The sequence below is a fragment of the Bufo bufo genome, chromosome 6, assembly GCF_905171765.1.
Source record: "Bufo bufo chromosome 6, aBufBuf1.1, whole genome shotgun sequence".
NCBI lineage: Eukaryota > Metazoa > Chordata > Amphibia > Anura > Bufonidae > Bufo > Bufo bufo.
This window is the reverse complement of record NC_053394.1, coordinates 119,141,437-119,155,379: the sequence shown is the minus strand read 5'-3', so window position 1 is coordinate 119,155,379 and position 13,943 is coordinate 119,141,437.

Genomic DNA, 13,943 nt, shown 5'->3' with positions numbered 1-13,943 from the left:
ACTTTACGCGTGTCTGATTAGCGGCAGATTTGCCATCGCGGATTTTCATGCCTCAAATCATCAGCACAGGAAAGTACCAGCAACGTGGATGACAGTTTCCGAAATCTCATAAACACACTGATGAAAAGCGTAAATTGACCTGCGCTGCGGATTTGAAATCGGCAGCATGTCAATTGAAGCTGTCGTTTTCCCCGGCTTTTGTTCACCCTTTGCAATGGAGAGGATGAAGTCCGCTGGCTTTTCTGAGGTAAAAGCCACATGGAATACATGTGGCTTCGTTGCAGGTGTTGCGTAAACGCAGCAAAAACCACAGTGGATTTTCAGTCACGTGTGTACCCAGCCGAAAGCTCAGTTTTTTTTGTTTTTGCATTTTTGTGGCATGCTTGGCGTATGGCATTTTTGCAGCTTTTTTTTCTCTCTCCCATTGGCTTTTCCATAGGACCACCCAAAAAAAAACAAAAAACCTCTTGTGCGAAATAAAAAAAAATACCACCAAATGTAAAGACATTTTAAATGCCTTACGGTCGTGTGAATGAGCCCTAACGGCGGCAGACTCATAACTGTGCAACTTATCAAGTCCGGAAGGTTTCTGCAGTGATGTTTCTGTTCACTGACTGTGAGAAGCTGATAAATATATTCAGAAGTTGCACACTTCTTTGTATCATAACGTTATCCAACCACTATGCCCCCCAAAATACAGGTTATACTTACCCAGCTCCCCGACACCCGCGTCGCTCCTGATGCACACGTGGCCGCTGCTGCAACTCCCCGTCGCACGGATCAAAACACCCGTGATGTTAGGGAGGCTCATCCCCGTCATGGCCTGCTATTGGCTGATACCCTCCCCCCTTCGCCGGATGTTTTGATCCATGCGAAGGGGAGAGGCAGCAGCGGACGTGTGGGCATCAGGAGCGACGCGGGTACCGGGGAGCGAGGTAAGTATAACCTGTATGAGGTGCCTGGGCATTTTGGGGGCATTATAGGTGTTGGATAACCCTTTTAAGCTTTATCAAATTATGGAATTGTCATTAGAGCACAAATCCACTGTCACAGGTGAGGTAAAATCCACAGTGGGGGTGATAATTCCTGCCTGAAAATACTGGGGGAGATTTATCAAACTGGTATAAAGGGAAAATGGCTTAGTTTCCCATAGCGACCTATCAGATTTCACCTTTCATTTTCCAGAGGAGCTCTGGTTGCTATGGGCAACTAAGCCAGTTTCCCATCATACCATTTTTGATAAAATCGACACCACGGTCATGTGTCCAGGCTGAGGTCTTCTCGCAGCTTAGCCTAGGCCATGTGATATCACACTTATCGGTCATGTGGCCTAGACGCAGTTCAGCCTTATTGAAGTGACTGTACGGTGCTGTGCTTGGTGAGCGGCTAGAAGGCCACGGTGCTACAGCGAGCATTGGTGCCTTCCCGAACAGCTGATCGGCGGGGATCCTGGTCGGACACCACGATCAGATACTGTTGACCTAGAATAGGTCATCCGTAAATAAGTCTCGGAAAACCCTTTTAAAGTTAATGGCGAAAAAGTTGTGCATCACTTGGGTTGAAAAAAACGCTGTCACAGCATGTCGGGGTTGCAATGCAACACAATCGACAAACATTACATGAAATGTCACCGTGTAGCCGTATCCTTATACAGCTGCCTGCCCAAGACTAGTTAAATGTATTGACCACTAGGTTGCGATCCCTAGTAATCTGTAAACTGTAATCTGTAAGTATTGAATAGTGATGAGCGGCAGGGCAATATTCGAATTCGCGATATTTCGCGAATATTTTGTAGAATATTCGTCACGCCTGTATTGCGCGCACATTACGCGAATATTATATTGCCGATTTTCGCAATCAAGAAAATAATCGCGAATTCGAGAATTCGCGATTATTTTCTTGATTGCGAAAATCGGCAATGTAATATTCGCATAATGCGCGCGCAATACAGGCGTGGGTCACTTTTGCTACATTTTCCAAGCTGCTAGAAGTTTCCTGAGACTGGAGAAAATGGTTGGCACGGCAGAACATTAAAAATAGCTTTATATGCAGTTAGAGTGCTCCAATATATTCGCGTTTTGGTGTTCGTCTGACGAAACTGAGCCAAACGGATCCGTTCTGACACACAATGTAAGTCAATGACACAATGACACAATAGAAAACGGACCCATCACCATTGACTTAAAGGGGTTCTGCACTTTGTTTAAACTGATGATCTATCCTCTGGATAGATCATCAGCTTCTGATCGGCGGGGGTCCGACACCCGGGACCCCAGCCGATCAGCTGTTTGAGAAGGCAGCGGCGCACCAGCCGCGCCATGGCCTTCTCACTGTTTACTGCTGGCCGAGTGACGCCACGACTTGTATCAACTGGCCTGGGCGGGGCTAAGCTCTATTCAAGTGAACAGAACTTAGCCCCGCCCAGGCCAGTTGATACTAGTCGTGACATCACTGGGCCGGTGGTAAACAGTGAGAAGGCTGCGGCGCGGCTGCAGCGCCGCTGCCTTCTCAAACAGCTGATTGGCGGGGGCCCTGGGTGTCGGACCCCCGCCGATCAGAAGCTGATGATCAATCCAGAGGATACATCTTCAGTTTAAACAAAGTGCAGAACCCCTTTAAAGCTACTTTCACACTGGCGTTTTGGCTTTCCGTTTGTCAGATCCGTTCTTGGCTCTCACAAGCGGTCCAAAACTGATCAGTTTTGCCGTAATGCATTCTGAATGGATAAGGATCCGCTCAGAACGCATCAGTTTGCCTTCGTTCTGTCTCCATTCTGCTTTGGAGGCGGACACCAGAACGCTGCCTGCAGTGTTTTGGTGTCCGTCTGACGAAACTGAGCCATCCGTTTTCTATGACACAATCTGGCACAATAGAAAACGGATCCGTCCTCCATTGACTTTCAATTGACGGATCTCTTTAACGTCTTGGCTATGTTAAAGATAATACAAACGGATCCGTTCTGAATGGATGCAGACGTTTATATAATCTGAACGGACCCGTCTGTGCAGATCCATGACGGATCCGCACCAAACGCGAGTGTGAAAGTAGCCTAAGCTAACTAACTATCTATCTAATATAATGAGTGGAAAGCACAGAGCGCAGCAATGACACTGCTCTCTCTCTCTCTCTCTCTCTCTCTCAGAACTTTAAAAATCTGTAGAAAATGGCTGCTGGGGAAGTTCATATATAGTAAGGGGTAGGCAGCTTTCCTATTGGTTGCTAGGGATGTTGCCTTCTCATTGGCCCACAAGCAAGAAGCAGGGAGGGATGGGTTCAGATGAAAAAAAAAATCTAGAATATTCGAAAATACGAATATATAGCATTATATTCTAAATATTTGCGAATTCTAGAAGTGCCGATATCCGCGATTAATATTCGCAATTCGAATATTCGCGCCCAACACTAGTATTGAATACCGCCCACTGAAATAAATGGATGGTATTTGTAATACATGGAGTGAACAACGCTACATGTAGATACTTTCTGTTCTCGCTAACATAATAGGTGGGGTCTTGAACACGGGACTATATTCCTTCTATAAAGACCACTTTCACACAGTCAGTGTTTGGTCAGAGTTTGACCAGTGATTTTTTATCAGCGATGGTGAGCCAGATCCAGATGCAGGTCTAAAAAACAGAGCAGGTACAATCCTTCCATTATACCTCATCTCTATGTAAGCTTCACTACTGGTTTTGGCCCACAATCGCTCATGGAAATAACTGATCAAACACTATGTGAAAGCGGTTTTCTAAAGCAGATAATCCCTTTAAAAAAAGAGCACACGAGGCAAAAATCTACTAAATGTGACATAATAAAGCAGTACAAAGCGAGTTATATTAGCCACAGGGGACCTAATATTTGATAGAATTACCTTTGAATAAGCGATAAATGACGTATTCCTGTTAATTATCTACAATATATTTGATATGTCTGTGACCTTTAGGGCACATGCACACGACCGTTGGTGTTCTTGCGGTCCGCATTTTGAGGAACGGAATGTCCTGCCCTCTGTAGAACTGACCTATCCTTGTCTGGAAATCGACAAGAATAGGACTTCTATTTTTTTGAGGGGCCGTGGAGCGGACATACAGATGTGGACAGTACACGGGGTGCTGTCCGCATCATTTGCGGCCCCATTGAAGAGAACGGGTCCGCATGCGACCCGCCAAAAATAGGGATCGGATGTGAACACGAAACATAGTTGTGTGCATGAGCCCTTAAGAGATGGAAGTAGATTGGCGGCTGTGGTTTATCATAATGCTATCCAATGTAACACTACATACGGCTTTTATTCTTTTTATTGTTTAGGGCTGGGCTACAAGGCGATATTGGTTACGAGACAGCTGTCGCGCCCAAGGATCGCAGTGGGATTGCAATGCAGCGGTGCAGGCGTAGAAATGAATGCGGTTGCGACTCATGTGTGCTGTGACCCAAAATCGCTAAATAATCCAACACTGCTAGATTTCGATTTTTTGAGATTCTGGGGCTGCGGCAAATATGCGAGTCACGCTCTAATCCCATTCATTTCTATACTAGCACTGCAATCCCTCTGCGATCCTTGGGTGCGACAGCTGTCTCGTAACCAAGATCGCCGTGTAGCCGAACCCCTGGACTACCTGCACATGTTGCGGATTTTTGGTGTGGATCTGGTGTGGAAATGCAAAGAAATCAGCGGATTTTCTGTTCTGTTTCTTGGGTGCTGGTACCCTAAGGCCACAACTGCACGATTGTGGTTGAACGCACATAAGATCCGCATGAATTTCCATGCAGATTTCTATACGTTTCTGCAGCATATCCGCACCAAAATCTACAATTTCTAGTTGTGGATTTTGGTGTGGATTAGATGCTGTTTTGCCGCAGATCTCATCCTTCCATTGAAAAGGGTGAAATACGCAGCTAAACCTGCAAACATGATCGACCTGCTGCGGATTTGGAAATCCATAATGCAGGTCAATTTCTGCGCGGAAACAATCTGCAAAGTGTACATGAGATTTGTGTAATCGCATATACTTTTCTGGTACTGTAATACACTGCGTTTTTTTCCGCATGGGAATCTGCGCGGGAAAAAACGTACGTATTCTGCAACTTGTGCAGGTGGCCTAAGGGTGCCCGAACACAATGTACCGGTAGATTTTGTGCGTTTTTTCCACATGGATTTTTTTCGCTGCAAAACTGCAGTACCAGCAAAGTGTATGAGATTAGACAAATCTCACAGACACTTTGCTTTCTTTCTTAGGTGTGGAAATTGACCTGCTGTGCGGATTTTGAAATCTGCAGCATAGAAGGGCGAGATCTGCCGAAAATCTGCATCATATCCACACCAAAAACCCGCACAAAAAATGCAATAAATAGTGCGGATTTCTTTTTTTTTTTTTTATGTGGTTTTTAATAATGAATGTTCTAGCTCTATGTGTCAGATGAAAAACAAATACAATTCATTTTACATCCGTTCAATATTTTGTATCACAGCAGAGGACAGTAGATTGTAGCACTTTTTAGCTCCCTCTAGTGGCTGAAGAGTGGAATAGCAGGGTTAACAATATCAGAGAGAGGGTGAAACAGCCTGAGATGAACTCACCATATTGTCATGATTAATTACCGTGTTGACCAGTCATGTGTCATAACTGTGAAGAAGTGTTCGCGTGTACATCCAGGAATTTCTGAATATTTTTTTCTGTTGAGGTCCACGTCGTGTACTGTATTTCCCAGTTTGCGACTGGTCCTAATTACTAGTGATAGTTTGCTTTGTGTATAATCCATCCATCATCCCTATGTGTCGTTTTTATCTATGTACCATGGCCTGGCAATAAATGTCTAACTTAAGGGACTGAAATAGTGTTTTATTCTGATGCCCACACTAACATGGTGCCTACCTACCAGTGTAAAATTGACAGAAAAATAGTTCAAAAGGTAATGGTAACTGTTTCATGTGTTTACACAGGGGTGCAGTAAGCATGGCAGAGATGTAGCTAGGCTTTCTTACACCGGGCAAATTGTTTTAATACTAAGCCACACCCCAACCCCGCCCCCAGCATAACTATATTCACCTAGTACCCTTAGGGTTATGGGTGAATAGCTTAAAACGTAACTTTTAATAATATCCTTATGAATATTTTAAGCCCCTTTTTTTTCCAACTATTTAGGGTTGCTGAGTGCATGACAGGGGCCTGGACTCGGGCCTGACACATTTACTATCTTTTACTCCTGAAAAGAAACTTAAAATAAACTACTCCAATCGGGGGCCCAAGTCATTTTTACTCCAGACGCATGGACTTCCGGAGGTGCACCCTATTCATAAATTAGGCTAATCCTCTGGCAGAGCAGAGAGGGAACAGTGAAACAAGTAAAAAGCCAGTCTTTGTAAATTACCTCCAATATGTACACCTGATAAAATCTATCATAGGGTACACGGTGGTACCAATACACCTTGTGAAAAATGAAAGAACCATCTGGTCCTACTGCATCCAGGGTTTCGCTGGAACTGGAACAAGGTCCCTGTGGTGACAGAGCAACGGGATGGTAATTGTCCCTGGTGAATCCCCAGCAGGGGGACCCTATGCTGGCCCTGTAAGACCTAGCCACCTTGATGGAATAATGGGCTAATCTAGGGCATTGGTTTCCCCTTCTCGCTACCACACAGTACTAATGTCCACATTGTGCTCCCTTACAGTAGTAATATCCACATTGTGCCCCTTCACAGTAATAATGCCCACATTGTGCCCCCTCACAGTAGTAATATCCATATTGTGCTCCCTCACAGTAACTAATGCCCACATTGTGCCCCCTCACAGTAGTAATATCCACATTGTGCCCTCTCACAGTAACTAATGCCCACATTGTGCCCCCTCACAGTAGTAATACCCACATTGTGCCCCCTCACAGTACTAATGCCCACATTGTGCTCCCTCACAGTACTAATGCCCACATTGTGCCCCCTCACAGTACACTGCGTGCAGAATTATTAGGCAAATGAGTATTTTGACCACATCATCCTCTTTATGCATGTTGTCTTACTCCAAGCTGTATAGGCTCGAAAGCCTACTACCAATTAAGCATATTAGGTGATGTGCATCTCTGTAATGAGAAGGGGTGTGGTCTAATGACATCAACACCCTATATTAGGTGTGCATAATTATTAGGCAACTTCCTTTCCTTTGGCAAAATGGGTCAAAAGAAGGACTTGACAGGCTCAGAAAAGTCAAAAATAGTGAGATATCTTGCAGAGGGATGCAGCACTCTTAAAATTGCAAAGCTTCTGAAGCGTGATCATCGAACAATCAAGCGTTTCATTCAAAATAGTCAACAGGGTCGCAAGAAGCGTGTGGAAAAACCAAGGCGCAAAATAACTGCCCATGAACTGAGAAAAGTCAAGCGTGCAGCTGCCAAGATGCCACTTGCCACCAGTTTGGCCATATTTCAGAGCTGCAACATCACTGGAGTGCCCAAAAGCACAAGGTGTGCAATACTCAGAGACATGGCCAAGGTAAGAAAGGCTGAAAGACGACCACCACTGAACAAGACACACAAGCTGAAACGTCAAGACTGGGCCAAGAAATATATCAAGACTGATTTTTCAAAGGTTTTATGGACTGATGAAATGAGAGTGAGTCTTGATGGGCCAGATGGATGGGCCCGTGGCTGGATTGGTATAGGGCAGAGAGCTCCAGTCCGACTCAGATGCCAGCAAGGTGGAGGTGGAGTACTGGTTTGGGCTGGTATCATCAAAGATGAGCTTGTGGGGCCTTTTTGGGTTGAAAATGGAGTCAAGCTCAACTCCCAGTCCTACTGCCAGTTTCTGGAAGACACCTTCTTCAAGCAGTGGTACAGGAAGAAGTCTGCATCCTTCAAGAAAAACATGATTTTCATGCAGGACAATGCTCCATCACACGCGTCCAAGTACTCCACAGCGTGGCTGGCAAGAAAGGGTATAAAAGAAGAAAATCTAATGACATGACCTCCTTGTTCACCTGATCTGAACCCCATTGAGAACCTGTGGTCCATCATCAAATGTGAGATTTACAAGGAGGGAAAACAGTACACCTCTCTGAACAGTGTCTGGGAGGCTGTGGTTGCTGCTGCACGCAATGTTGATGGTGAACAGATCAAAACACTGACAGAATCCATGGATGGCAGGCTTTTGAGTGTCCTTGCAAAGAAAGGTGGCTATATTGGTCACTGATTTGTTTTTGTTTTGTTTTTGATGTCAGAAATGTATATTTGTAAATGTTGAGATGTTATATTGGTTTCACTGGTAAAAATAAATAATTGAAATGGGTATATATTAGTTTTTTGTTAAGTTGCCTAATAATTATGCACAGTAATAGTCACCTGCACACACACAGATATCCCCCTAAAATAGCTAAAACTAAAAACAAACTAAAAACTACTTCCAAAAATATTCAGCTTTGATATTAATGAGTTTTTTGGGTTCATTGAGAACATGGTTGTTGTTCAATAATAAAATTAATCCTCAAAAATACAACTTGCCTAATAATTCTGCACTCCCTGTAGTAATATCCACATTGTTCTCCCTCACAGTAACTAATGCCCACATTGTGCCCCCTCACAGTAGTAATATCCACATTGTGCCCTCTCACAGTAACTAATGCTCACATTGTGCCCCCTCACAGTAGTAACACCCACATTGTGCCCCCTCACAGTACTAATGCCCACATTGTGCCCCCTCATGTCCCCTCACAGTAGTAATAACCACATTGTGCCTCATCACAGTAGTTATGCCCACATTGTGCCCCTTTCACTGTAGTTAGCCCACATTGTGCCCTGTCACAGAAGTTATGCCCACATTGTGCCCCCTCACGGTAGTTGTGTCCACATTATGCCCTGTCACAGTAGTAATGTCCACATTGTGCCTCATCACAGTAGTTAAACCCACATTGTGTCCCTTTCACTGTATTTAGCCCACACTGTGCCTCGTCACAGTAGTTATGCCCACATTGTGTCCCTTTCACTGTATTTAGCCCACATTGTGCATCGTCACAGTAGTTATGCCCACAGGCTGCGACCTATGCGACTGTGTGGTATTCAACTGCAGTGCAACCATGACATGGCCTAATGGAGTTATTTGGGATTAGAAAAACATAGTTGTTTTTTCCAGAAGCAGAGCTTCTCTTGTCCATGAATTATGAGGCAGCTGAAGTGAATACCACATACAACCTGTGGACAAGAGTGGCGCTGTTTCTGGGCTTTGGTCCTGGCTCTTTGCTCCCCGGCACTGGCTGCCTAGCTTGGTTCCCTCACTGTTCCTCTTGTGTCATGTCAATTGCTCATGTGACGCAAGGGGTCAGGTCACCGCTGTGGGGACTCATTGGCTGCAGTGGCATCAAAGCAGATTTTGACAGCGGGGGACCCGAGTGAGGCAGCTGACAGGACCCAGGGGTGGGGAACAGGTAAGTATGCTTCCCTTTTGCAGGTCTGCCCAGGGTGTTTGTTAAAAAAAACACCCCAAAAGGTGGCCACCCCCTTTAATCTCTTTATCAGTGATGTTGTGGACAGGATTGAGAGTAAAGGTGCATTTACACCGGGTTAGGAGAAGCGCTCCTTCCTGAGCTGAAGAGCTGCATTTACTTGCTGGTATTTAAAAGCTGGCTTAGGGCGAGTTCACATCACCGTTTAGCTTATGATCCGTCAAAAGAACAGAAAACAACATAACAAAATGGATCCTGTATTTTAAGCATCCGTTATGCTCAGTTATGCTCATTTTGCACCCGTTTTAGCCATTTCCGTATGACATCCGTTATTTTAGACGGGGAAAAAATTACTATACAAAGTCTTTTTTTTTTCGTCTAAGATAATGGACCTGAGACGGAAATGGCTAAAACGGGTCCAAAATGTGGACAACTGAACATAACGCATGCTTAAAATTATGGATCAGTTTGTTTTTTTCTTGATGGATCAGAAGAATGGAAAACGAAACTGTGATGTGAACCCGGCCTTGGTTGTCCATGGCAAACTATCAGATTCCAACTTTCATTTTTCAGAGATACTTTGGAAAATGACATATGGAATCCGATTGGTTGCTATGGGCAACTAAGTCAGTTTTCCTTTACACCATTTTTGATAAATCTCCTCCAATAAGTTGCCAATATTTGGGGATTTCAGGCAATTTCCACTATATATGGAGGTAACTGCCTGAGTGTGCTCCACAACGTATTTGTGGATTTCTTTGGGCATGCTGGGACATTTAGGTCAGTAACAAAAGGATGATAGGGTGAATGGAATGGGACATATCACTCTGAGTGGGGAGGCACATAAATGGTGACCAGGAGATGAATGTGCTGAGTTCTCTGTTATGTGATCAGTCTTCCAGTCCTCAGTCATGCACATACTCCAAGACCCTTGCTTCATCAATAGACGCTTAGTGACAATAGATCAGTTGTCGAATTGCAGATGGACATCTCCTGATGAGACCTCCTGGTGAGTGCTGAATAGACACGTCATGGTTGGTTTGACATTTCTCAATCACACAGTGGAAGCCATTCGGTGATAAGAGTCTTATTTTGGATCCGGCAGGACCTCTGCTAACCTCAATGCACTTAATCTCCCAGGGTCCTATTGTCTAACAGCCCCACAGCCAGCCTTCAGAGAGATTACAAGTTTAGCCGGACTCTCTGTCGACTGTTTAATCTTCAGTCCTGACAGGTTTCGGTCAGTCAGATCAAGAAAATGGCACCTGCCAGCTGTCACCAAGTTCACTTATATCTCCTGCAGTTTCAAAGAAAGGGGCAAGAGTCCCCTGGCTGCTGTAAATGTCCTTGGACAGAACGGTGGGTGGGGAATATCATGAAGACCACCTAGACACATGTGGCTCAGGTTAGACATGTCTACTCTCATTTCCTTTTAATAATGCCATTGATGGCACAGTTACAAAAAATGTACAAGACTTAAAACAGAAGACTGAGCAGAGAGAACCAAGCGAGAGTTCCTGTTCCTAAAGTTCCTGTCTGGTTTAGTAATTTCTTGTATTCCCCATGTAATAACAATTTATTCTTAGGACTCTACGTTGGGCCATCCCTCTATTATTACTGCTACAAATTATGAATTATGACACTGGCAGCGCTTATTGCATAGTGTCAGACTGTGCAAGGACAATCCGCCCAACTGGTGACACCCATCTGGACTTTCATTGAAAACTGCTAGTAATCCATTAGAAGTAATAATAAAGGAATGGCACATCACAGAGGCATAAGAATAGATGTTTCGGAATTGTTATTACAAGGGGGATGCAAGTAGGGTGGCCACTTGCTTCACCCCCAAAAAGCCAGACATTCTAGTCCATGCCCCCCAACTTTGTTGAGCCACGTCCATCTCCCAGTAACAGTGCCAGCAAAAGAAAAAGCAAAAAAAAAAAAGGACTGGTAGACCAGATGAGCTGCTCGGGGCCTAAAGTGCTTCTCTCACCCTCAGTCAGTCACAGAGCGACACGTCGGCTGACTCTAGTGACTGACCGGGGTGACAAAAAAGCCTCAGTCAGTTTGTGGCTGCAGTTCATGCTGTTGTCTGAGGGGTTTTTTTTTTTTGTAAATTTTTTATGTTTCTATGTAGAGCCACTGAAAGGAGGGCACCCCAGCGTCTGTCCAGGCCCTGCGCCGGATGGAAACTGGGATAATGTTCAGAATGATGTCACAATAGTATAATAATGTGCACAGTGACATCACAGTGGTATACTGTACACATGATATTATAGTACAGGAATAGTACTGCCACCGTACAAGGACCTTATATCTGAGTAGATGGGCTGCCTTAGTTGTTGGGCCCCATAGCAGCAGCTATGCCGGTACCTTGGTAGTTGAGCCGATGTCCAGCACTGCTGTTGCCGTTAAACCAGTTCTGATCTGTAGATGTCTGTCTGAGAGACTATGCTTCAGCTAAGTAGAAACAGCCAGATCTGTGCCTCTTTGTCAGTAAAGATGTTTCTTTCGGCACCCCCTCCTCCATGTCTGTCATATTCTGTCGGGAAATTGACCCCCTGTTGGGCCCTGTACCCCATAGCACACTTGCACTGAGCAGCAACATTAATGGCAGCGATTAGCATGTAGACCACCTAGACACATGTGGCTCAGGTTAGACATGTCTGCTCTCATTTCCTTTACTGTAAAATTTCTTTAAGATCTAATAGCGCCATTGATGGCACATAATTACCAAAGTCTCATAAGACCAGAACCAGAAGACTGAAGAAAGAGAACCAATTATGGGACTTCAAATACAAATAGTCATGGAGCACATATTTTCTCTTCCTAGACGTTTTTACCCTCACCAATATTATACAGTATATATTATATACTGTATAGCTATTTATATATAGTAGTTAGTGTTGATCAAGCACCAAAGTGCTTGGGTGCTCGAGTAGAACACCACGGGATGCTCACAATGGAAGTCAATGGGAGAACCTGAGCATTAAACCAGGCACCCTTTGCTCTAAAGAGGGGAGGGTGTCTGGTTCACATGAAAAGGTCAGAAATTGATGGAGACACCACTGAAATAGTGGAGGATGTCATGGAACAGCATGGGGAGGATGTCTGGATGCATCTTGGACTCCCAGGTCGCTGCTGGGAATGACTTTTACAGACTGACAATAATACGCACCAAACCGAAGATAACATTTATTTTTACTTGTATATAAAGTGCAAGTGCTGCCAAAAAATTACAAGGAAGAGGCACTCCGTTACAATCTGTATATCACATAAAGGAGGGCCTCATTCACATTGTGGTACAATTGTTCAGGTAGTGGGACTCCTACACTCATAAAGCTTATGCACTAAGTGAAAGGGCTTCCAAATATTACAAGGAACCGGCACTCCAATACACCCTTTATTACACATAAAGGAGGGCATCATACACACCCTTGAAAAATTATGATTGATGGCCTGCTGGTGACCCTCAAAAACATTAGGAGCAAAGGCCTGCTGGTGACCCTCTAAAATATTAGGGGCGAGGGCCTGCTGCTGATCTGACCCTCTAAAACATTAGGGGCGAGGGCCTGCTGCTGATCCTACCATCTAAAACATTAGGGGTGAGGGTCTGCTGCTGAGCTGACCATCTAAAACATTACGGATGAGGGTCTACTGCTGAGCTGACCATCTAAAACATTAGGGGTGAGGGTCTGCTGCTGAGCTGACTCTCTAAAACATTAGGGGCGAGTGCCTGCTGCTGATCTGACCATCTAAAACATTATTGGCGAGGGCCTGCTGCTGAGCTGACCATCTAAAACATTAGGGGCGAGGGCCTCCTGCTGATCTGACCATGGAAAAAATTATGGGCGAGTGCCTTCTGCTAAGCTGACCATCTAAAACATTATGGGCGAGGGCCTGCTGCTGAGCTGACCATCTAAAACATTATGGACAAGGGCCTGCTGCCGAGCTGACCATCTAAAACATTATGGGTGAGGGCCTGCTGCCGAGCTGACCATCTAAAACATTAGGGGCGAGGGCCTGCTGACGAGCTGACCATCTAAAACATTAGGGGCGAGGGCCTGCTGACGAGCTGACCATCTAAAACATTATGGGCGAGGGCCTGCTGCTGATCTGACCATGGAAAAAATTATGGACAAGGGCCTGCTGCCGAGCTGACCATCTAAAACATTATGGGCGAGGGCCTGCTGCCGAGCTGACCATCTAAAACATTATGGGCGAGGGCCTGCTGCTGAGCTGACCATCTAAAACATTATGGACAAGGGCCTGCTGACGAGCTGACCATCTAAAACATTATGGGCGAGGGCCTGCTGCTGATCTGACCATGGAAAAAATTATGGTTGAGGGACTGCTGCTGAGCTGACCATCGAAAAAATTATGGTTACGGGTCTGCTGGTGAGCTGACTCTCTAAAACATTAGGGGCGAGGGCCTACTGCTGATCTGACCATGGAAAAAATTATAGGCGAGGGTCTGCTGCTGAGCTGACCATCAAAAAAATTATGGTTGAAGGCCTG